General features: G+C 44.5%; 1 long non-coding RNA gene across 1 annotated transcript in view; it reads left to right on the top strand.

Moving 5' to 3' along the window:
- Positions 1 to 1,355: 1,355 nt before the first annotated feature.
- LOC147299505 (uncharacterized) overlaps positions 1,356 to 26,981 on the top strand; it is a 34,582-nt gene continuing 8,956 nt past the window's right edge. Inside the window, exons 1-2 of the long non-coding RNA XR_015119892.1 lie at positions 1,356 to 1,605; positions 1,701 to 1,988. This is a non-coding gene — a long non-coding RNA (uncharacterized LOC147299505). The remainder of the gene's footprint in view (positions 1,606 to 1,700; positions 1,989 to 26,981) is intronic.

Here is a 26,981-nt window from a genome sequence, read left to right on the forward strand (position 1 = left end):
TGAGTCTTATGCCATAGTCTAGAGACATTGGAGCAGGTATGTGGGTGCGTTCTTGGAGACATGTCCACTGAACTGACCAAACAGAGAATCCTAGATGGAACTTTACGGCATGTCAAATAGGAACTCTGTGGTTATGATAGATACTGAGTAGTCCTCAGACCTAAGACAACACTATCGTCTTGTGTGTGTGTTTAGTGTATTTTGACTGCACAAAATGGACCAACGCAATTAAACATGGGTTACATGTGTACGTAGGGTGCATTGACACACATATGGAGGCATGTGAGTGTGCAATATGAAATCTCTCACATTCCGTAAAAAAAGAGATTTCTCAGCTGGCCGGATAGAAATACTCGCAAAGTCTCTGAAATAGCATTAGAGTACATATATAATTATATCCTGTAATGAGTTTTGACCCTACGTTCCATACCCAGGATGTAATCGAGACATAGTTGAGAGAAAGGATCGTACTGTATTGTAATCATAACTAAATAATTAAGTTTGAGTGTAAATTCTATTTGGTTTGGGGACTATAAATTGTGGATAGGTATCAATGTGGTTTGTAGAGTCTAAAGAGCAATTTATTAGAAAAAGTTCTAGAATAATTGCAATTCTACTGTCAAATCGAATAAGAGGGTCACACACATACAAGTATATGGGACACCAAAAGGAAAGGGGGATACCGAGGATCAATATGTTCGATTATTAATGGTCTCAAATATTGTGATTGTTGATATTGCCTAAGATTAGGACTTGACACTTCTCAATGGGTCACCCATCCTAGTTAGTATTGCTCTATTTTGAGCTCGCTTAACTTTGAGATACTAATGGGAACCATTAAACTCTAACTACTTAATTAATAATTGATAAAGATAATTAGTAAGTCCATAAGTCAAGTCATTAATTTTGGGTGATCATTTGACATAATTATTTCCTATGTATGATTAATTAGCTAATTAATCTACTTAGAGATTAAAATTGGAAAGTCAAAGTTTAGGCTTGTTAATCTAAGGCTAAATCATTAATTATTAGGACAATAATTAATGTTATTTTATTAATTAAGATAAATCATTAATTAGTTAATCATTAATCATAACTCAAACACTAAGCTTATTAATTAAAGTATTAATTACATACTTAAGTGTTGGGGTGACATATTAGTCAAAAAATATTTAACTTTCACGTATCACATGAAGTAAGTTAAATTATATTAGAAAGCTTTGGACAATAGTGCAAATATGAGTTTTGTTCATTAAAGATGAATGAAAAAGATTGAAAGATTGAAAGATTGGAAATAGGAGAGATTCAATGGCTTGGATTTAACAAGCCCCCCACATTATAAGGATAAGCAAGGCTTCGCCGAAACCGTATCAAAGGAATTCAGCCATTGCCCCTTCTCTTTCTCACATTTTCTCTCTTCTCCTTAATTAAATGGGCAAACCGACGACCGACGGCCATCGAAATGGCTATATTCGATGTCGGCACCGAATCGCCGGAAGTCGTAGCACTGAGTTGGAAGTTGAACCTGAATTTGGATGAGACGAAATTGACATGGAAAACAAAGAAGAAGACCAAAAGCGCGCTCCAGCCAAACAATGAGTATTGGTATTGAATCTTTCTTGTTCATAACTTCATATTGTTACGATTTTCTTCCTTCCTCTTTTCCTCTGAATCTGATTCAAACTTTCTTGAAAAAGCAGAGAATTATGAAGTAGTCTAAGAATTTGGTGATCTTGTGCTTGCAAGGGCTCAAGTTTTGGGCTGTTTAACAGCCCTAACCCAAGCCCAACAACATTGACTTTGTGCCAAATTAAAAAATAACTTTGGGCTGGCCTTGTATTGAGAAAGAAATATCGGCCCAAATTTGAACTCCTTCCTTGGCCTTGTAGTTGATAGTTGAGACTTCTGGAGACTTCTGAAGACTTCTGGAGACTTCCATGCCGAGAGTGAAGGATGTTGGAGTGAAGGATCCGGCGAAGGATCACCATGTGCGTTTAAATTCATTCTTGTTTGCCTTAGTTTCCATCGTCTTTCTCAGTGAATCCGGCAAGGCTAGAGGGATGGGATTGGCTCCCGCCAAAAGACATGGATTTACAGTTGTGCAGTTTTGGGTTTTCGTTTTCCTTGCAAAATTTGAAGCATTTCTTTAATTCTTTTATTCGAAATTTCGAATGAACCTGTTTCTGGGATTTCTTTCTTATTTCAAATGAACTTGTTTATGGATTTCTTTCTTGTTTTTTTGAATGAACTTGTTGCTTGGATTTATTTATTTCTCTCTCTGTCATTGTGGTCTATGTCGGTTCAGTATCTAACCGTCGGTGTGAATAAATTGAAACCATTCTGACACCACCAAGTATCGGTCCGGTTCGGTTATCTTGCCAATACCGAAAATCCACAAAATATAACGAACGGATCAGTTCGGTGTCGGTCGATAAGTCGGTTTTTCGGTTTGGTCGATTAAAACACCCACCCCTAGTTCTTGTAGAACCCATCTCTATAGCTATACCTTTGATGCCATTGAAGGGATCGAATGTATATTCTAGTTTGCATAAACAAGAAACTAGCAAAATGCGAGCGGAAGCTAAAAGTTTAAAAGCTTAAAACTTTTCATACATTCCTTTATGCCCAAACATCATAGTTGTTTTCGATCATGGAAACATAAATAGAGAGAGGAATTAGAGATTACCCTTGAAGCCTAAAGAGGCTAGCCCTTGTGTCAACCCGTGGGGGCAGGGGTTCCCTCTCCTGATGGTTTCGACCAGGGTGAAGAACTCACCTTTCTCCTCCATTTCTTCCACCAACTTGGTTTCCAATCTCTCTAGTGAGAGCACATAAAGAATTTATACACTCAGAGACACCTTAGGATGGGATCTTGGAGGAAAAGTTAGATTCTTAGGTTCTATTCCAATTTGGCAATGAAACAATTAAATCCCTATTTGACTTTCCCACGAGAATAATTGTACTTATATCTCTTAGAGATGATAAGGTGCATTAGACCATTTCTTCTCCGGGCTTCCAAATGGCTTGAGTGACACTTAGCTATGTTTCAAGCTTACCTAAATTGAACAAATTATCAGAAACTATTTAGTTGTAGATACAATTCTATACTATCCCTCTATCCTTTATTCATCTATTGTCCCTGTTCGTATGATTAATCGTCTGGGCATAACGACAAGTCACACAAGGCCCAACACCATGCTGTTTGGGCCTAGACCCAAAAGACTAAGCCCTTCCTGGGCTCCTAGCCCATGATCCACTAGGCTCCGGCCTCATGGGCTCCGGCCCCCTGGGCCCCGGCCTCTTAGGCTCCGGCCTCCCAAGCTCAAGCCTCCCGGGCCCCCGGCCCGTGTCAACTAACTCGGATCCTCGAGACCGGTGCCACGTGGCGCTCCTACAGTGCAAGTCACCACAAAGGACACGTGTCGTCACCGGATTGGTTGACACTCTTCCAAAGGTACTATAAAAGAGGTACCTTCTTGTCACAAAAGGACAACTGAAATCATTATTATACTATTCACTCACTCTGCTCTCAGATCTCTCTGAACACTGACTTGAGCGTCGGAGGACCTTTGGCCGGCACCACACCGGTGCCCTTCCCGCTCACTTTTGTGTTCCTGTGCATGGTGCTCTGGATATCATTTTCTCTCATTCCTCACCAGTCGAACCAGCTACCCGTTCCTGCCTCACTTCGACGTGTCATCCGCTCAGTGGTGGGTCAACGGGCCTACGTGGTTCGACTCGACGTTGACTGCTCTACCATTTTTGGGCATCAACAGTTTGGCGCCGTCTGTGGGAAAGTTACAACTTTTCCCCATTGAATTCTCTACCCTCAGTTGAGGTGCAAAAACCTTCCGAGCTTCCGAGCTCCCTAGCTTCCGAGCTACCGACCCTCACCATGTCTGACGGAGGTCCTATCCTCGACCAAGTCGACAACACCCCGCTGGTTGACAAGCTAGGCAAGAAGACTGCCGAGTCTGATCAAGAAGAGTACATCCAGCGTTTGGAGGCTCAGCTCCAACGAACCCAGGAACAGCTCGACCTCCAGAAAGGTGCAACACAGCTTTATGAGCGACTCCTCCGTGACAGGGAAGGACATACCACTCCCCGGAGTGGTGAGAGGAGGAACCCCCATGACAGGGACGAGCACACCACTCTCCGGAGTGGTGAGATGAGGGATCCCCCCCGAAGGGACCAAAATGTTCCCCGCCAATTGGATATAGGGCAAGGTAGCCATTCGCCCCCAGGTTTCCAAAAGAGACTTGTCCACCCGGTCAGCCGGGCTCGATCTGGCGAGCATCCTACCCGCTCTGAGGAGTTCCACATTTACCGGGACTGTCGTCATCTGCTCGACGACAACCGCTCTCGGCGAGAAGAGCAGCGGACGAACCGGGGCAAATCCAACCCGCGTCCCCGAGACTTGGAGGAGGAGCAGGGATGATCCAACCCGCGCCCCCGAGACTTGGAGGAAGAGCAGGCCCCCCGTCCCAAGCGACGACGGGGAGAAGAGCAGGTCCTCTCGGCTGGGCGCCGCACAGAAAGTAACACTTACATAAGTGAACAAGTCGCTGACTCCGGTAACAGCGGCTCTCTTCCATCAGACCAGCTCCAGCAACTTCTCATGGACATCAGTGAGCGCCTGAAAAGAGTGGAAGGAGGAAGTCGGGGTGGGCACCCATCTTTAGAAACAAGGGAGCTGCCTGGACCTTTCACAACTCGCATCCTATCCGCTCCTCCGGTTGGCGACGTCCGACCTCCCAAAATCACTCCATACACGGGGAAGGAAGACCCATATGATCACCTCATGAGTTTCAGATCCGCTCTGGAATCTAAAGGTGCTGATGACATTACGAAGTGTCGAATCTTCCCTTCCACCCTCTCTGGCAGTGCAAGGGACTGGTTCTACCAACTTCCTCCGGGCTCGGTTGATTGCTTCAACGAGCTCCGAGAGCTCTTCCTAGGTCAGTATATCATCCAGACCGATAGAATCTACACCACGGATGACCTGACTCGAGTCCGACAGGGCAGCAGGGAATCCCTCCGGGAATACATTACTCGATTTCAGCTAGAGCGATCTCGGTGTCGCGACTGTGACGAGAAGGTAGCCTTCGCCGCCTTCAAGGGTGGTCTCCTGGAGGGGGACTTCTTGTTCGAACTCAACCGCCGCAATCCGCGCACCTACAAAGAACTTATGCAAGAGGCCATTGCCTATGCTACTGCGGAATTCAAAACATATGGGAAGAAGCCGCCCACCATGGATCGCCCAAGTACCGACCAGGCCATCATAGTGCCACCCCAGCCCAAGCCCTACTCAGGTAGCCAGCATGGGGGGTCCGGGAAAAAGTTTAGTAAATTCACCAAGAAGCAATTTGGTGATGGTAGAGGTGGAGGACAACGAAGGGAGGAAACCTATCAGACATCCTACGCCTCCAGGTTCAAAGTCTATACAATTCTCAATGTTACTTATACAGAACTGTATCCTCAGATCAAAGACATACTTCCCAAACTCCCACCCCGCCCACCACAAACACGGTACCGGGCCAACAAGAACTTCTTTTGCCTTTATCATAATGACCATGGCCATGACACCGATGCATGCAGAGCCTTTAAAGAGGCAATAGAAACTTTGGTACAGGAAGGAAAATTGGATGGCTTTATAGACAAGGAGGCCACCGAGAAGGCCAAGGCCGAAGGACAACGACGGGGGCGGGTCAATACCATCTGTGGGGGCCCGACCCTCGCTGGCAACTCCAACAGGGCTAGGAAGGAATACGCCCGAAGTGCTCAGCAATGCTCCGGCGTTATGGCTGTAGACCTCTACCGTGGAAAAAAGACTCCTAAGCTCGGGTGGTCGCCCATTTCCTTTGCTGAGGAAGAAGAACGTGACTTGATCTTCCCACACGATGACCCCTTGGTCATTGAAGCCACCATAGCTAATTTTGATGTGGCTCGGATCCTTGTCGATTGTGGTAGCTCCGTCAACATCCTCTTCGCCTCCGCCTTCACAGCTCTTGGGATTGACCAAGAGAGGCTCGACCGGTCGGTCGCTCCTTTACTTAGCTTTTCGGGCGATATGGTCACCCCTCTTGGCGGGATCTACCTTCCACTCACCCTTGGGAGGTATCCTTCGTCCGCTACCACAACCACTCAGTTTTTGGTGGTCGACTGCCCCACAGCGTACAACGTCATCCTGGGACGACCAGCCCTTAACCAACTGAAGGTTATGATTTCCACTCACTTGCTTTTGATCAAGTTCCCGACCCCATGTGGCACGGGGGTAGTCAAAGGCAACCAAGTGTCAGCCAGGTCCTGCTATACGACTTCCGTCAAGAAGAAGAAAGAGGCCATGCCCTCTATGGCTGTTTCTGTCTCCCCCACTTGCCCTACCCCGGATCTTCCCGAAGATCCTCGTGATTCATCTTTCAGAGCCATCGCCCAACCAGATGACAGTCATGTGGAGGAAGTGCTCATCTCACCTGCCTACCCGGACCGCAAGGTACGGGTCGGAACTCAACTCAGTATTGCCCTCCGAGACGACCTCATCAACTTCCTTCGTGCCAATGCTGAAGTCTTTGCCTGGTCCTATGATGACATGCCTGGGATCTCTCCGGAGGTGATCTCCCATCGCCTAAGTCTTAATCCGCAGCACCGCCCCATTCGCCAAAAACGCAGGCAGTACAAGCCCGAAATCTATGCTGCTATGAAAGAAGAAGTCGACAAGTTACAGAAAATTGGTTTCATCCGCGAGGTTTCCTACCCGGATTGGCTGGCCAATGTTGTGATGGTCAAAAAATCAAATGGCAAGTGGCGGATGTGCGTCGACTTCACTGACCTCAACAAGGCCTGCCCCAAGGATAGCTTTCCTCTTCCACGAATTGACCAACTGGTTGATGCCACAGCAGGCCATGCACTCCTTAGTTTCATGGACGCCTACTCCGGCTATAACCAAATCCTTATGCACAACTCCGACCAGGACAATACGGCCTTCATCACTGACAGGGGCCTATATTGTTACAAAGTCATGCCTTTCGGACTCAAAAATGCCGGGGCCACCTACCAGCGTTTGGTCAACTCCATTTTTTCAGAATACATTGGTAAGTCCATGGAGGTCTATGTGGACGACATGCTTGTCAAGAGTGTACGGGCGGAGGACCACGTCCAAAAACTCTCTGAAATGTTTTCCGTGCTCAAGAAGTACCAAATGCGCCTGAACCCTGCCAAGTGCACGTTCGGCGTATTTTCGGGAAAATTCCTTGGCTTCATGGTGAGCCAAAGGGGGATCGAGGCCAACCCTGAAAAAATCAAGGCCTTGATCGATATGCAATCTCCCAGGACTCAGAAGGAAGTGCAGAGCCTAACGGGCAGGGTCGCCGCCTTGACACGATTCATATCCAAGGCCACCGACCGTTGCGCCCCATTCTTCAAAACCCTTAAGGCTCGGACAAAATACATTGACTGGACTCCGGAGTGTGAGCAGGCCTTCCAAGATCTAAAAGAGTACATGGGCAAATCACCTCTACTTTCTAAACCCGAGCCAGGGGAAGAGCTACTCCTTTACTTGTCCGTTTCCCTGACAGCCACCAGCTCAGTCCTCATTCGACTTAAGGATAGGGTTGAGCACCCGGTGTACTATACCAGCAAGGCCCTGCAAGATGCTGAGACCAGGTATCCAGAGATAGAAAAATTAGCCCTTGCCTTGGTCACATCAGCCCGGCGCCTCCGCCCATACTTCCAGGCTCATCCTATCGTGGTTCTCACCAATCAACCACTTAGGCAAGTATTGCAGCGGCCTGAGGTCTCTGGCCGGCTTATCAAATGGTCCATTGAGCTGAGCGAATTTGACATTTCCTACCGCCCCCGGCCCGCGATCAAGGGACAAGCCATTGCAGACTTCATTTCAGAGTCTACCTTCCTACCCGAAGCTGAGCCCTCCTCCGCCATTGTGTCGACCACCGACCCACCAAGTTCTTCTACTCCAGCTATCCGGTCGGATCGCCCGATCTGGTCTTTGTATGTTGATGGATCTTCTAATCAACAGGGCAGTGGAGCCGGACTTGTTTTGATCGCCCCTGACCAGACCACCATTGAGTATGCTCTTCGATTCGGCTTCCAGGCATCCAACAATGAGGCTGAATATGAGGCCCTCATTGCCGGCTTATCTTTGGCACTACATATGGACGTTGAGCAACTCCGAATCTATAGCGATTCTCAACTTGTGGTGAACCAGGTCACGCAGGAATACCAGACCAAGGGTGAGCGCATGGCCGCCTACTTCACCAAAGTTCAAAGCCTACTCAATCAATTCTCAGCATACCAGCTCATACAAATCCCTAGGGCGGACAATGAAAGGGCGGATGCCCTAGCTCGCCTTGCCTCGGCAGTCGACCATGAACCTGGGAGGTCTGTCCCAGTTGAGTTCTTACCTCAGCGCAGCATTGATGTTATGGAAGTCTGCCAATCTGCGCAACAAGCTAGTTGGATGGACCCTCTTCTTGCATTTCTTAAGCATGGGAACCCACCCGCGGACAAGGCTGAGGCTCGGCGCCTTCGCCATAGAGCTTCCCGGTACACCATTATCAACGACAAGTTATACAAGCGGGGCTTCTCCCTGCCATACTTGCGCTGCCTTACCCCCGAACAAGGCGACTACATCCTCCGGGAGATCCATGAAGGGGTCTGCGGCAATCATGCAGGAGCCCACTCTTTAGCCCACAAGGCCATCCGCCAAGGCTATTATTGGCCGACCCTCCGCGCTGATGCAAGGAAGCTCACCCAGAAATGCATCAAGTGCCAAAAATTTGCAACTTTTCCGCACCAACCACCTGAGCCCCTAACTACCATGAACAGTCCTTGGCCCTTTGCCCAATGGGGCATTGACTTAATCGGACCTATGACTGAGGGGAAGGGCAAGGTCAAAATGGCAGTCGTCGCAGTGGACTACTTCACTAAGTGGGCAGAGGCCGAGCCCTTGGCAAAGGCAACCACCCAGACCATCAAGAGCTTTGTATGGAAGAACATAATTTGCCGCTTTGGTCTCCCTTACGCCATTATCACTGACAATGGCAAGCAGTTTGACAACAAAGAGTTCAAATCATTTTGCTCCGCATTCAACATCAAGGTTTTCTTTGCCTCTCCTGGTCATCCTCAGGCCAACGGGCAGGTCGAGGCAGTCAACAAGACCATTAAACATACCTTGAAGACCAAGCTTGATGCAAAGAAGGGCAAGTGGCCTGACCTCCTACCCGAAGTCTTATGGTCCTACCGGACGACCTGTCGATCCTCGACCGGGGAAACCCCATTTTCTTTGGCCTTTGCTTCTGAAGCCGTCATCCCAGTTGAGGTCGGGCTTGCCTCTTACCGCCTCGACACATTTCAGCCTGAGCACAATGCTGACCAGCTAGCTCTCAGTCTCGACCTAGCTGAAGAACATCGGGCCCAGGCTGAGCTACACAAGTACGCCTACCAGCAACGGGCCACTCGATACTACAATTCTAAAGTTAAGCCTCGCCACTTCCGAGTGGGGGACTGGGTCCTGCGCAGCACTACCTTGGCCAAAACGGGTGCTCTGAAACCTAATTGGGAAGGACCGTATGAAATTATTGAAGTCATCCGCCCAGGCACATATAGGCTCCGCGCCACAACCGGCAAGGAACTCGGCCACCCTTGGCACGCCGAGCACCTCCGCTACTTTTACAAGTAGACAAATGTTGTACCCCCCGGGGACTTTTTTCAATTTTATCTATGTTATCACTTTCAATAAATACAAGTCCTACCACGGACACGTTTTTCTTCATTTTTATTTTAAGTGTTAAATGGCTGTATGGACCCCCGGGCCATCAGACATCCGACCCCGCCCATATCCGCCCCATGCATTCAAGGGAAGCTAAGTACCATGCATTCAGGGCGCGGCTATGGCAAGTGCATTCAAGGGAAACTAAGTACCATGCATTCACGGCAGTCCTACCACGGACACATTTTTCTTCATTTTTATTCAAAGTGTTAATTGGCTGTATGGACCCCCGGGCCATCAGACATCCGACCCTGCCCATATCCGCCCATGCATTCAAGGGAAGCTAAGTACCATGCATTCAGGGCGCGGCTATGGCACATGCATTCAAGGGAACTTAAGTACCATGCATTCAAGGGAAAATCAATCTCATGCATTCAAGGGAAACTAAGTACCATGCATTCAGAGAAAAATCAATTTCATGCATCCAAGGGAAACTAAGTACCATGCATTCGATAAAATTCTGCAATACCATGTATTCAAAAGAAGGGCATCCTACCCCATAACGGGTCGGACACCCTCCAAATCATCCAAATAACAATTAAGTACAAAAACTTAATAATCAAAAGAGTTTGCAAGTTGGCACGGGCCACATCCGACCCGACCATACAACTCAAATCAAAATAGGGTAATGGTCCGCCCACCCCTGCCCCCGGGCCATAAGTGCAACAGATGCCTATTTGGGATCCTCTCCCATGTCACGCTCTCCAACTGGGGATGCTATGTCCTCATGCTCTACCTCCTGGGCACCTTCCTCCGGGACGTTGCCAGGCACTTCGTTGCCAGCCCCTAGCAGACCACGCACGCGGTCCCAGTCAAAGTCAGGGCACATCTCCTCGAGCTCCAATTTGCAATCGCCAAAGCCCATGGCATAGCCGCTGTTGTACTCATTGTCCAACTCCTGCCTAGCCTGGTCCGCCTCTTGCTTGGCTTGGCTCAGCTCCTGCCCGCTCTGCTCCAACTCCTGCCTAGCCTGGTCTGCCTCCTTCTTGGCCTGCAGCAGCTCGGCCTGCAACGCCTGGTTCTGGGCAACCAGGGTACCGACCCTCTCCTCAGCTGAGAGCGCTCTGTCCTTCCACACCACGAAGCTCGACATCTCGTCCTTCATCTTCTCCACCATGGCCAGGACCCCGACATGTGCCCGATAAGTGAAGAACAGTGCCTGCCAGGTCGGATGCCACGAAAATGTTATCACAAGCTATAAAATTTAAACTTTGGACATCTCGTCATACTATACCACTTTCCCTTACCTGGGACTGCTCAGTAAAGGCCCGCTGCAAGACGGATAGTGGCTCAACCTCATCGCCAATCACCCGGTCATCCCTCCCCTTCTTCAGGGATCCTCCAAAGTCTGTCACTGCCTGCTGTGCCAGACGATCCTCCTCTGGGGCTGGATCAGACGCAGTGGCTGTGGCTGCCCTCTTGCCCTCTCTCCCGGGCTCGGCCGCATCTAATACCGTCTTCCTTTTCCTCCCAGGAGAAGCCGCCTTCGGAACCTGGGTGTTGGTAGACCCACTATGCCTCATACCCCCGGGCACTGTTGCACCTCTACTTGCATTCCCCTGGGACGAGCCACCCCCAGCCAACAGTGCCCCCATCATCATCCTCCTCTGGGCAGGCGGGGCATGACCAACCGGTCTACTTGTTTTCTTCGTGTTGGCCATCTTCACTGCAAGACCAAAATAAAATTCAATGAGCACAAATTATTATCTCATCAACTACTCCAAGAGGGGAAGTACAGAAGCTCACCTGGGACTCCGAAGCCGTACTTAGCCAACTTCTCAGGAGACAAGAGGTAGGCAGCGCTCAACTTTCGAGCAGGTCGGCTAAGCACTCTTCGCACCTCTTCCGCGCTATCCTCCGACAATGGAAGCCTCTCCCACTCACCCCCTGCAAAATCAAACAACAAAAGACGACTATCAGTATAAGCATAACATGAGCTAATAATCCAAGTGTACATAGACCAATGCATTGGCTCAGCCAGGCAACCTATTATGTGGAAATTCGTCGGCACTCTATACGTGGTCATCCTACCACTCCGGCCGAATTCCCAAGCTCCACTCGCGAAAAACCATTTTTTCTTCCATTCCTTATGAGCGTCCGGGTGGCTCACTTGTATTTGGCGAGTCGCACCATCAGTGAACTGCCCATTTGCCAACTGTGAGCAGTACATCCACCCTCGCAATTTGGGGCTCGATTTAATCTCAAACAAGTTTGAGAATTGAGCCATGGTCGGGGCATCATACCCCTCATCTCGGAACAATACATACAGCCCAATCAATGTTCTCCAACTATTGGGCGTCAGCTGAGCTGGTGCAATCCCTAACTTCCTCAACATATAATGGAAATAGGGGTGGAGCGGCAGCCTAAACCCATGGTGGAAACTCTTGGCAAAACACAAAATATGCCCCTCCGGCGGGTCACTCAAGACATCATCCTCTCCCGGGAGGCTCAGGTGGATATAATCGGGAATGTGGAACTCCACCCTCAATTTTTCAAGGTCCTCCTCCGTCATCCTATTCTCACACAACCCATCCACGGACCAGTAAGGCACACTGCGCCCACCCACATCATCACAACTAGTGGGTGTCTCTCCATCATCGCTGTCCTCACTACCAGTGCCTTTTCCCTCACTTCCCATCACCATGGACAAGCTCTCCTGGACGGTCTTGAGTACTTTGCCCACCCCCACGTTTCCACAACCCATCCGGGGTCGGGGCATATTGGGCCTCATCGGCGTCCCATCACTTGCGGACGCCCGATCAGACTCCCCCTCTGTAGAACTGTTCTCATCTGAGGAAGCCATGAAATGTCCGACCTCAGCACACCTGCCCATCCAAGACAACACCATGGACATATCAGATCAATACCGGTTTCCCACCCCCCGTATGTGCTCGGATACACCCAATTTGACAACATTCACCCTTTCATATGCTCAGCCACCAATCATTTATCAAAGCCAGTATTCACAATATCAATTTAAGCAGACAAGCAATAAAAACACAAGTCTTTACCTGTATTGCGCGGCTCCACCGGCTCAGACGGGTTCCAACCCACTTATCTTGTCTCCTCTGTACCTGGACAACAACACCACCCAATAAATTACATAGTCAAAAAATGAAGGCATGTCGCCTACCCAGTGCTCGGCAAGGCTCCGACCCACTTGCACCTCCACCTGCCCCTACTCACATTCTCCACACAATTTACAAACAGAATTCCAAGGTCCGCCTCAGGCTGGACGACACAACTTCTCAAAGTTCTCAATTTTCAAAGACACAATCAATATATCAAAGTGGGTAGGAACATTTTTATTTGAATTACATACCTCAAAATGTGAGAATCAATGCTGCCCGAGCCCACTCAGCCAACCTCCGCGCCTCCGCTGCCGCTCCGAGCAGCCCGTGCACCGCCACGCAGCAAGACAGCCCGCGCCCAATTGAGAATCCGAGCCACGCAGCCCCCACACTCCGGCCCGAGCCCAGCACTCGCCAAGGCACTCCGCCTTCCAGCCACTCACCCGAGCCGCGCAAGAGCCCGAGTCCGAGCCCCCTGCTCGTCCACCCACAGCGCCCAAAAACTCCGGCCCGAGCCTCCCCTGCACAACTCCTCGACGAGACAGCCTGACCCACGCCTCCACTGCAAACCCGAGCTCGGCGTGAAACACTCCAACCCGAGCAGAGCCGCCGCGACGAGGAAGCCGACCCGAGCACTGCAGATCCGAGCCGAGCACTCACAAGGCCGACCCGAGCTCTATCCTCCTCCGCCCCGAGCAGGAACCCAGGCGCACACCACGGCGCCGACCCGAGCTCGATCCGTGCTCGCCTTTGTCCGACCCGAGCCCGACGAGAAGACCACCTCGCGCACACCACAGCGCCGACCCGACGAGCAGACCACCTCGCCTCTTCTCTCCCGACCCGCGCAGAAATCCGGCCCGAGCCCTTCTCTTCCAACCCGCGCAGAACCTCCCCGACCCGAGCTCCTCCTGCGCCGACCCGATCACTCCCTCACCCAACCCGAGCCGAGCACTCCCTCCTTTGCCGACCCGATCACTCCCTCACCCAACCCGAGCCGAGCACTCCCTTTTTTCCCTCTACTGGTTTCCGCCCCTTGCTGGTCCAAGATGTTTAAACATGGTCAAAAATATTTTATTTCCCAGCCACTCTATCTCTCCAAAATACATCTACAGTAACAAATGTGAGATATGGGGTGGGTCTTTTATATCTGAGCCATACACTGTAATTCTACAATTTTCTTTACAGACGGCAACATCCCACCATTACAGTCGGACGAGGTTTACTGGGATTACATAAAGTGTCTACTGCTCGGAATACAGGGTGATCAGAAATTCAAAAAAAAAAAAAAAGGGGGAATCTTTCATATGTAACCCCCAAGCTTTCCTGCAGTACAGCTTTTCTTGCTAAGGAACTTGGGGGACTTCTAAACAGTAGCTTAAGCAGGAACAAGTGTGTGGTTACTTGTCGTTCTGCTCGGACTCTTTTGTGTACAAAGTTCCCAACCAAGAAGCATCTTTTGCTCGGAAACTTGGGGGACTTCTGTTCGTATGATTAATCGTCTGGGCATAACGACAAGTCACACAAGGCCCAACACCATGCTGTTTGGGCCTAGACCCAAAAGACTAAGCCCTTCCTGGGCTCCTAGCCCATGATCCACTAGGCTCCGGCCTCATGGGCTCCGGCCCCCTGGGCCCCGGCCTCTTAGGCTCCGGCCTCCCAAGCTCAAGCCTCCCGGGCCCCCGGCCCGTGTCAACTAACTCGGATCCTCGAGACCGGTGCCACGTGGCGCTCCTACAGTGCAAGTCACCACAAAGGACACGTGTCGTCACCGGATTGGTTGACACTCTTCCAAAGGTACTATAAAAGAGGTACCTTCTTGTCACAAAAGGACAACTGAAATCATTATTATACTATTCACTCACTCTGCTCTCAGATCTCTCTGAACACTGACTTGAGCGTCGGAGGACCTTTGGCCGGCACCACACCGGTGCCCTTCCCGCTCACTTTTGTGTTCCTGTGCAGGGTGCTCTGGATATCATTTTCTCTCATTCCTCACCAGTCGAACCAGCTACCCGTTCCTGCCTCACTTCGACGTGTCATCCGCTCAGTGGTGGGTCAACGGGCCTACGTGGTTCGACTCGACGTTGACTGCTCTACCATTTTTGGGCATCAACAGTCCCGATCACTGATATAAAGTATGGAGCATTTGTCAAAACCTCTGATCGTGATGCTATGTCAGATATCTTTCTGATCATGAGCCTACTCGAGACACAATTAAAAATCCTTGTTCTAACTGTCATCTCACCCATATGCTTTAGCCGAAGTCTTTGACTCACGTAAGATCAATCGCATAGGACTATCTTTTCTTCCTAACAGTGCAAGGCGATAGATCCCTTGTTGACCACGCATATGCCTTCGTGCTTCCATTTACTATTCCCAGCGATACACACATTGTACCTCGATACATGTGCATTGCATCACCAATGCACAACGATCAGTCGCCCAAGATAGTCGATGGTGTCTCAGGTCTGAGGACTAATTTTGAATCTACTATAACTAATGAGATATATCTTTGATTGTTTGATAGGTGTTTCACTCCATACAAGAGTTTCATTCGTTGATTTTGTTTAGTGGACCTATATTCACTATAGGCACCCATACTCTCTGCTCTTGGTGTCTCTAAAGAGTTATGCCGATCTCACTCAAATATACTATTTCCCAAACAGTAATCCTATTGATCAAGAATGGTTTAAGAACTATCAACGGAGATATATAGGTCTCGTGCATAACAAATCTTTATTCCACTTATACTCTTCTTTTAAATAGTTTTAAGGTATCATTCGTCTTAATAGGTCTACTCGACAGACGATTGCCCGAAATGTTGTCCTTAAGGTTGCCAATGATTGACCTTAGGGCAAACATTTCCTATAGCCATATCTTAAAAATATGATGATCTAGTTGCCAATATCCACTACTACAATAATATGAATAGGCAGCACTACTTACACAACTGTATTTTTTAAAATGTTGTGTATTTTTAACCCACAATTGTTTTTAAAATATCGTTGTATTAATGCATGAAATCCAATGGTTTTGGGAAGGGTGGATTTTTTGGTTTTGCCTACACAACAGTTATAAATTGCGACCATTGTGTAAGCAAAAGAAATAGAAAAAACTGATGTACCGTAAATTCGAATGATTGATGGAAGAAACACCAAACATATCCCAAACTTCTTGGTTCCTCGTGAACTCTGTTAGCTAGGTGCAAGTTCGGTGCAGGTCCTTCCCCCTCCTAGTAGTTAGTCGGTTCTCTAGGGGAGAAAGTCTTACTCTCATTTGGAACAAACAATCGAAAAAATCATTCCCTGCAATGACTCCACTCTTTAAAAAAAATTATTGTGCACTGAATTATTTTTTCCTTCAATCTTTCCACTTTCCCTCTCAATGTTCATTGTTTACACCTTTTTCTTCCTTGTCTAAGGCATAAACCCAGCTTCATCCACTTTACCAAAACAATGCTTGACCTCCAAAATCGAAAGAGATATGAGAGATAAGCCACCCTCTGCTCCAAGCTCACCCACCTGACCTCCAAGTGCACTTGCCCGACCCTCCAAGTACACCTGCCCGACCCTCCAAGCGACCTTACAAGCCCACTCGACCTGCTTCTTCTTGTTCTTATTATTATTCGAGCAACCCTCTTTCTGCAAGCTCACCCGACATCTTTCTCTCCATTATTGTACATACTTCTCCTCTTAGTATTTGTATTCTTTTTTCTTTTTGGTAAAATATTAGTACTTGATCTACATCACTTGCTCCTCCTTGACTCCCATCGCATGACCTCCTACAATATTTAGAGAAGCCATCAAAACCATTTGAGGGAGCCAGACTACCGACCCGCGCTCATAGTCCCGGTATCATCCCTCAATTCAGTTATTAGGGTTTAGGTTATAGTCCTGCTCTTTCATGAACTTGTGTGCGTCTGTTCTGTTTTGGTTTTAATTGTTATGTTTTACCCTGTTCTTTGTTTTTCTAAACAGTGGGTTATGTTATTTTCTCAATTTCCTAACTTTATTTCTTTCTGAATCTGGTTTTGAAAATTTATGCATTTTCACTTCTATAGTATTCAAAAGAAACTCATTTTTTCCTTGATTTTCTCATAAAAGTTGATTGTTCTTTGTTGGTAAAATTTATTTGTTTATTTTTCTTGCAAGTATACGAGTCGATAGTATAGACGACACTTTACGAGGACAATCCTCAAGGAGTGTTGCAAAATAGATACACTAATTTAAAACTGTAAATCAATTTAAATATAACCTAGCTAAGAGTTGGTTGGTGATTATTTGATGAAGACTAAAAAAAAAAGGAAAATAAATGCAAAAAATTAAAGTGCAAAAATAAATACAAGAGAGAAAGGTGTAGGACTTTAGACAATGGTAGAAACCAAGGTCTTATATTCCACACCCCACTATTTGACAACCTAGAGCATTTAGCTAACAATTTCCCAAAGGAAAGCACCAAAGAATCAACTTGATGCTCTCTCTAAAGATTTTTATATTTTAAGCACAAAAATTACATCTTGGTATATCATTGTGTAGTTAGGGATGTTAAGCATTCCATGTGTCACACCCCAAAGTGGGGTCTGTAACGACCCGACCCAAAGTTGACTTTTAAAAATAATGGACTTTCGTCTTTGACTTTGGGCACGTTGAGAAGGTCTCGAGTCCACGAGTTCGTAGACACGCGGCACGCGTCAATCGGAGTTACGGTTTAAAAGATATGGGTGTTTGAAGCGAGGGGCAATTTCGTAAAATGGACAAATTGGGTTTAAAAATTTAATTTTTCTAGAAGTTTCTCCCTTTTTCTAGAATATTCTCTCTCTGATTATTTACATCTCTCTCCCCGCACTCTCTCTCTCCTCTCCCCCCGGGCCAGTCTCTCTCGCCCCTCACCCTCGCCGAGCCTGTCACCGGCGCTTGACGGCGCGTCCGACGGCGGCTGGGCTCGGGTTTTGGCCTGCCGCCATCGCCTCCCTCCCCTCTCTCTCCCTATGGACTCCATTCCACCGGCCGATCACCCACTACGGAGAAACGACACAAAACAGGGCCGAGCCACCCCGCCGGCGATCTGTATTTTTCGACGGAGTTGCGGCGCCGGACCACCTGGGTTCTCTTCCCCAGGCCACGGCGAGTCTGCCCATGACCTTCCCTCACGACGGTGACGCTCCACGACGACGATTCGACGCCACAAGGGTTGCGGCTGCACCACCGCGATTCCACTGTTCCGGCAGAAATTGGATGGCCGGACCTACTGGGCTTTGTTGCCCTCGTCATGGTGAGTTCAACCATGATCTCCGTTCGTCCATACGAGGATCCACGACGGAGCAATGAGCTCAGGAAGCCAAGCTAGCCGCCGGCTTCCGCCGCCGATTCCGGCGTTTCCGGCGAAAATTGGCCATCGATCCAGTTGACAAAATCGATCCTCTAGGTACGGGTAATCTTTCCCCAAAGGTGTTGATGTTAAATTTTAAGATTTTAGAAATTCGATTTTATGGTTTATGTTATTTTCGAATATCTTGAAATTAGACTCAAATTCGTGTTGTTTTTGTGCAATTAAAGGTTCAATTATATGATTAGGATTGTGTGGAGTTGAATTTGGGTATTTTTAAGTTTGTGCCGCCGCTGCCACCGTCGGCTCCGCCACTTGTGGCGGCGGGTCGGGTGATTTTTCCTTGTCAATCAGCCTCCCCAGGACATCTAAAGGCCAATTCTAGGGTTTGTTTGCATATTGGTGAGTGTTTGTGTGTTGTTAGGGCTGGGCAGCCACCGTGCGTGGTGGTTACCGTCCATTTTGGTCGTTGAACGGAAGTTGTGAACTCTGAATATTTAAATGTTGGTTGTCTGGTCTTAACAGGTACATGGGCTCGGGAAATCTCATTCACGATGCCGTTATGCTGCCGGATTTGGTATCCGAGCAATGGCACCGTGAAGGATATTTCTGTCTTTTACGTAGATAAATTGTGAGTGAAACGTATCGGTCTTTTAATGTAGAGTACCGTTAATAAATCGTCGGTTTTGTGTGAGTTGATGCTTTATGTTAAAGGAAGCCCAGTATAGGGTTCAGACCATGAGAAGGAATTGACGAAAATTGAGACTAAGGGATTAAGTGAGGATTTAGCAATTATCATACAATAGACTGTGAGTAGGAATGTCAAACAAGTGAGGAAGGGTCGTGAGTAGGGATCAATTTCAGAAAGGTTTCAGTATGGTTCAGGGTAGACTGTGAGTGGATCCTTGGTTTTCGAAATGTTTTGTACGTTTTATAATTTAACTCTTTTCTTGATTTATTTGAGTATGGACAGTTTTCTGGAAAAAGGTTTTGGTATTATTTTGGGAAAGTTTTATTAATGAATTTCTGTCCTTTAGAAAATGAGTTTGAATCGAGCAGCTTTCACAATTTGAGAATAATTTTATTTAAGCGAATTTATGGAAAGATTTAAATTTCAGTTTTTATCTGGAGGAGTAGTTTTGAGAGGTGGTTGATTGAGATATACAGAAGCGGTTTCAAACCGCCATACTAGTACCCCCTTCAGCAGGTACATAATTGCTCTGCACTCGCCTAGAGATGACTCGGCGGTGTATGACCAGCACAGGTACATAATTGCTCTGCACTCGCCTAGAGATGACTCGGCGGTGTATGACCAGCACAGGTGTATATTTGCTCTGCACTCGCCTAGAGATGACTCGGCGGTGTATGACCAGCACAGGTGTATATTTGCTCTGCACTCGCCTAGAGATGACTCGGCGATGTATGACCAGCACAGGTACATAATTGCTCTGCACTCGCCTAGAGATGACTCGGCGGTGTATGACCAGCACAGGTGTATATTTGCTCTGCACTCGCCTAGAGATGACTCGGTAGTGTATGACCAGCACAGGTATACAATTGCTCTGCACTCGCCTAGAGATGACTCGGCGGTGTATGACCAGCGCAGGTGTATATTTGCTCTGCACTCGCCTAGAGATGACTCGGCAGTGTATGACCAGCATAGGTATACAATTGCTCTGCACTCGCCTAGAGATGACTCGGCGGTGTATGACCAGCACAGGTATACAATTGCTCTGCACTCGCCTAGAGATGACTCGGCGGTGTATGACCAGCACAGGTGTATATTTGCTCTGCACTTGCCTAGAGATGACTCGGCAGTGTATGACCAGCAGTTTCCCGGGTACTAGTGTGGCGTGAGATTTCAGTTTGTGGAGCATTTTGAGAAATGAAATTACAACAGTAAATATTTTAAATGACAGTTTCAGTAGAGTTTTGTGTTTTTATTTCAGTTATTTTAACAGTTTTACAACTTGAAAATACTATTTAATCTTCAGAGTTCGAACCACAGATTTGAGATGACTTAAAAATGGATTTGAGAAATAGTTTTAAAGTTGGAGGGTTTCAAAGAGCGTCGTGAGTGAAATCGGATAGATGTTTGTTTGTACCGTGTGTTGTATGGCTTTTGTTCGTTAGGACTTGGGCTGGTTAGAACTTGGTAAGGTTTAGACTTGAAGCTTGAGAAGGGAAGCGAGGGTGATTATGACATGAGGTTATTAATTAGGATGTGAATGTTTGAGATTTGATGTGCATATGAGGAGTTTTTGATTACCTTGATGCTTGGATGATTGGTGGTGGAATGTTTTGTGATTCAGTAATTATGGATGTTTTGTGGATTGTTTTTGAGTTTGGGGATTGAGAAAATTATTGAGAACAATTATTATGTCACTTCACTCATACGAGCTCTAGTGAGCTTACCGGGTTTGTCGTATAACCTGGTACACCATGGATGTGGTGTATGATTTGTGTTTTGCAGGTTAAGCAGGCTGAGAAAGCAGTGGGGAGAAGACGATGCAGTGGGACCCAGAGAGATTTATTTAAAATGTTTTTGACAGAATTATATTTACTTACGTTGTTGTGCATGGCTCAAAAGTAAGAGAAAACAGATTTAACAGTTTGATGTTCAGTATTTTCATGGGCCCGAGGTTCGGGGTGTTTCAGGGTCTGTCACTTTGGGCATGTGGCAACGCCACATTGGTCATCAATTCCAATATGGACTCATTGGACCCTATTGAGTTCATATCAAAACCAATGATCAATATATGGCTAATGGAAACAAGTTCCCAAAAAAGAGTTACATATTTTTTTTTTTGTAAAATGTTAAAAATAAATAAAAGTAAGGCAGCCAAGGAAGCTTCACTAAAGTGATGAGCTAGCGCTTGAGAGGTTTAGTAGTTGAAATATGGTTTATCATTAGTGATTCATAGACCCGAGCTTGATAATTAATGTACCAAGCTTAAGTCTTTACAAATGGTAAAACATCAAAGAGTTATAACAAAACAAGAAGTAAAGAAATGGTACGTTACACACTCATCCATAGAGGGGTCTTCCTCTTCTTTGCTTGAGTAGTTAGTTGTTGGTGGAGTAGGGATGCTTTTCCTAGGTGAATCATCTAGTCCTCCATATCTCTAGCTAGCGCTCTAAATCTGATAGCTCTATGAACATGACTAGTGTTCCTTCCTAGTTGTTTCCCTGAAATCTTAAAAACTGTGTAGGGGTGAGCATCACTAAATCAGCTGATCACACACTCAACTAGTCCAAAATCATTGCATAGGTTCAAATAATAACATAGATTTCAATATAAATACAAGTCTTTGCCAAACTGGCTCAAAGTAGTAAACACAAAGATGGCAGCCAGGTATTCTCTTTATTTCTAAATAAAGACTCAGCATATACCAATTTGATTTACAATAGAAGTCCTACATTATGTCATATACACATTATAGCATCATATCCTCTCATATTAACTGGCATTATATTATAAATCCATAAGTATCAAAGGTTTTAACCATTAAATGCATATGCATGTTAAATTTAAAGCAATTAATGCGATGTGTACCTTTTTCTCCATGACAAAGCATACCTGTCAAAGTTATAAATAGTGGACTTATCCCTAATTTGTAAATTTAATTACCTTTATCTTCATACCCTACTAATAAGTAGGTCTAAATAGTGAGATGTCTTTTCATCTAAGCAGATAAGTCTACCTGCTTCTCATCTAGCATATTCTTAACTCTCATAACCAACTCTAGATAAAAACTTGTATGCATACTATTTAGGGAATTGAACCCAATGATAGAGTAAGAATTTTACCCCTTCATCTCTAATTAGGAAGTCCAAACACTTTCAAACTCATTAGTGTAAACATTCTTGATTCAACAATTATGAATGCTAATGTACGTAATGCATTGGCAGCCCTTGTGAAAAGATGATTTGCCCTCTATGAACCATATATGTAAAATGCACAATAATCATGTGATGACAGCCCTATATAAGCATGTTAAGTTTATTATAACTTTTGTTTAAGTCATGCTTCACAACCAGTTAATTAGTGTAGACAGTCAAGTACATTAAGAGTCATTTTAATAAAACAACTAAGCAAGCAGATTCACCTTGGTTCAATTTAAGGAAAAGAAACAAGTAATGGTTCCCTTATTAGTTCAATCCATTTTATCTTTCTTAATACAGTTTCCTTCGAGGTCATGTGAGATCATTAAGTGAAGTAATCAGTTAATGTTCTTCTAGGATTACTACTAATTATGCAAATCCTACAAAAACATTCTAGGTATAATTGGATTTCATTTTTAGGTAAAGAAATGGTTTTCAAATTGATTAGGCAAATTGAAGTCATTAGCATGTCTTACCATGTTGAGTTTCTTTTTCAAATAAACAGATTCTTAAGATTAAAGAAGAACAAGCAGTTCGGGTAATTAATCTATAGCATACTAATCAAATGATCATCATTAAAATCATTTTAAGCATTTCAAACACAATCTGTGTAACAAGAAATTAATACTTGAATTCACATACACATGCACATATGCATATAGGTATACGTATATAAAACCATAGAGTTTAAGTGGACTAGCTCTTCCTACCTTTAGTAGTAGCTTCTACCCTTGTAGTGGTCCACACAGCTGATCCCTATTTCAAAGCACAAAGAAATCAGAAATATACAAGATCTCATCGTAGGGTTTCCTAGGGTTTTAATAGTTGGTCGGCTACATAAGGTTGCATCCGAGATTCCAAATCCATAACTAACCATTTATTGACTTTAGACAAGTTCTAAATCAACTATTGAAACACATTTGGATGTTTGAAAACACAAGAGTAGTCATACCATAAAAGTAGATATATAAGCTGCAGTCTGGTTTTTAGTTAAAAATCAAGGGGTTTAACAACCCAAATCTTGTTTTAAATGGAGATAGGTTCCCTTCTGCCTCTAGGGTATCCTTAGGGGTGTATTGTGACTTGTCAAAACTGGTTTTACAAGCCACAGAGCTTTACAATTGAAAATTCAATTTTTGCACCAAAACAAGAAGTTTAAAAGTCCAAAAGTCTGTGATTTTTATAAAATTCTAAACAATAATTTGAACAAGATATTTTCCAGAAAACTAGTTAACATCTTAATACATATGCATAAAAATTTGTAAGGCATTTGGAGTTGTGTAGATGAGGTTTTTGAAGAGCAAAAGTTCACACTAGAAACTGAATTTTCTGCATAAATACTGTTCATATGGTAAAAATCTTATTTTTGTGATACTCAACCAAATTGAGTGAAACCAATTGAAAAGGGTCTGAAATCATGCATATAAATTGTTGTAGAAATTTCAGAACCAAATCCTAAGTGTATCAAAATTGGTGCACGAAAACCTAAAGCTTTTGTAATCAAATTATGTAGGAAACTGGCAGCTTATAGATGTAACTTGCAAAAATCATTACAAATCCATAACAAGTCAGATTCGAGTGATTCTTGGTTTTGTAAAAAGATATGAAAGTCTAATTTTATACTTCAAAATAGTTTAACCGAATTTCTTGTGGATTAACACATTTCGAAAATATGGCAGCAATGTCAGAGACTTGAATCTAGCCAAACAAGTATAAAAGCATGGCATTCTTCAGATTTTCTTGGAATGCAACTAAACCTAACCAACTTACCATTATTCTAAACTGGTATCTAACACACAAAAATTAAAAGAATGGGTTCTGAGACTTCTTACCAAGCTCCTCCTTCGAAGGTAGTGACTGCACCTTCTTCCTTTCCTTGGATTTTGATTCTTCTAGAGTCCTTCCAAATCCCTTATTTCTCTCCTCTTCTCTCTTTCTTTCTCTTTTTCTTTAAACTCTGAATTAAAGTGTAAAGAGGATGTCTGAACAAAGTTTGGTTTTTATAAAAGAGGAGTTGTAGCCGTTGGAGGGAAAACAGAAGAGTCACTTCCTTAGGTTTTCTTCTTTGCGTGGGAAAGGGTTCTAGCAAGGCCTTTGGGCTAGTTGTCAGATTTTTGTTTCTCTCAAGGGGGGTTTGGTTGGCTGGCCAATCCCTTAAGGCCTAGTTAAATGAGTGTTTTAGCCTAATGAGCTAGGCTTTTCTCACTTGTATTTTCCTTAATTTGAAACCACACTCCACCTTAATTTCCTTTAGTCATGATCACCCCTCCAAGCTTAGGTCATCTTTTCTACTCCAAACTCAAGCATACTAGGGTTCCTGTTCTAATGGTATAGGCCAGTCAATGCTAGCTAGGGTTTCAAGGTCAAACTTTCAATCTTGTGACATTCCTACTTGCCAAATTCTATCACTTCTTAAGTGCTAGTGTTAAACAAGATGTCACATAAACAAAAGCACTTGTGCAGTTTGAAATGGTTACTTAAGTGTCTTAATTATTTCCAAAAAAAAAAAAAAAAAAAGGCAAGGATATTAGTGAGTACACTTTTCAAGTAAATAATTTCACAAATATAGGCATACTAGCTTGGTGATTTTGAAAATACCAATCCCATACAAAAGTCTCAAGAATACTAGACATACTTAGATATATGACCATAAACGTCCACAAATCTGAATTTTAGCCAAGTAAGAAATCTTATAGTTACTCAAAGATAACATGCTAATATCGAATTTTAAAAGTACATGCAACCTTTTGATAAAATGTGGAATTAATTCACATTTGAGTTTCAAAGCAAAGTATTAGCACCAAGCTAATCTAATCATTAAAGTAACACCCTTAATCCAAGGTCATGAAAATTTGGGGTGTTACACCATGTGAAACCAAATCTAAAGTAACTACAAGGAATCAAAAGGGGTTGCTTATAAAAATTGTAGGGGTGTTACAAAGCCGAGCATATTGTAGGAGTAGGCTTTAACTACCCAATATACATGGCATAATATTGTAGAGGGAAAATGTTAAATAAATGACTAATGGGTCATACAATGGTGGTGTTTCTTCCTTAACCTTGATGAGGAGGTTAGAAACCCACTATGATGAGTTTCATCCCCATAAAATAAAGGGAAAAATTTATAAACATGACACATACTTTTATGGTTGTTTTATTTCAGCACATTAATTTTAATTCGTGTTAATGAAGAACGCATTTTTATTTTGTGTAAATTAAGGACCCTGTTTTATCTCAACTTTGGCCTGACATTAGACCCATCAAAACTCCACCAAATTTAGCAAACTTATATTCGGTTTAAAGCTATGCATCTCCTCTTTACAACCATATAAAAATTACTTAAATTGGACATCTACAACTTCAAATAATTGGCTTAAAAGTTGGGTACCCGAAACTGTCCAATCGGACCTCTGGGAAAAACATTTGGAAAATCGGACAATTTCGAGTACCTTACTTTGGGGTCGATTATCTAGAGTTGTAGAGATCTGATTTGGGTGATCTTTATATGGTTGTAAAGAGGAGATGCATATCTTTAAACCTAATATAATTTTCTTGATTTTGGTAGAGTTTTGATGGGTCCAATGTTAGGCTAAAGTTGAGATAAAAACTGAAAAAAACATGGTCCTTAATTGACACAAAATGAAAGTATGCGTGCTTCATTAACACCATGTTCTAAAATGAAATAACCATCAAAGTATGCGTCATATTTGTAAATTTTTCCCTAAAATAAAATGCAAGAAATAAAATAATGAACTACTAAATTAAAGAAAGCAAGAGAAGGAAATAACTAAAGGATATATATTAAATAAAAGCATAAGATAAAAATGTGCTACAAATAAAATAAACTCTCAAACTCTCCCATAAATTCCACCCCTTTGGATAATTCCTCACAAAAATACTAGAAATAAAATTTCAAAATTTAAAACTAAGCTAAAGGATCCCTATAAAATGGTCTAGGAGCTGCCTTTTATTGGCAAATAAACAAGGAGAGTAGGGAAATTACTAGGAAAGTGCTAAGAGTAAATATCTATGGTGAGAGGGTATGTGTCACAATGAGATCGAGAGGCTGAGAGAGGGAGAGAAAGACACGGAAAAAAGGGATGGAGCAAGGCTGGAGACAGCCTGGAATCACCACGTGTCGCACAGTAACTGGACATCAACAAAAGTGGTGAAGGCGGCTCGGTTGGCTGAGTGTGGCTTGCGCACAGGGAAGTGTGAGGGAGAGAGAAGGGAAGAAAGATGACTCGGCTTAGCGTCTGAGAGTGCGGCTCGGCTCACATGGGGGCTTGACATTGATTGACACGTGGAAGGGAGAGAGAGGCGGAGGAAGCTTCCCAGCAGCTTTCTCCAGCCTTGTGATCGTTGGGCTTCTTTGGCCGAGCTGGCTTTGGGTTGTGACTCTTCGACTTCCGTGGGCTGCGACAGTGGGCGTACTTCATCTCTTCTCTTCTCTTCTTTGGGTTAGGGTGCTTCTATTTATTTTGGGCTTTCTTCTTTATTTTTAATTTCTTTTTGGGTTTTTAAATTTAAAATCCTACAAAATGAAAATACTTGAATTAGTGAAAAACTCATAAAATCAAATCCAAACTAGAAAAAAAATAACACCTAATGAATTTTAGGAATTAAGATAAAAACAAATACAACCTAATAAATAATTTGATGGTTAAAATAAGAATTAAAATACTAAAATTGCTAAAACACAAGAACAAAAATGTAAGATTTTAGGATATAAAATATATAATAAATTAAGCTCAACAAATACCAAAAATGCATTTTTCAAGTCTTCAAGAAAAACTACAATAAAAAGAAATTGATTCCTTCAAATTTTCTAAGAGAAATTCTTTTATTCAAATGCACAAACTTTGGAAACACAATTCATCTCCCCTAACACTTAAGCATGCTCTCAAGAATAT

This window comes from Dryas octopetala, chromosome 1 (assembly GCF_963921425.1).
Source record: "Dryas octopetala chromosome 1, drDryOcto1.1, whole genome shotgun sequence".
NCBI lineage: Eukaryota > Viridiplantae > Streptophyta > Magnoliopsida > Rosales > Rosaceae > Dryas > Dryas octopetala.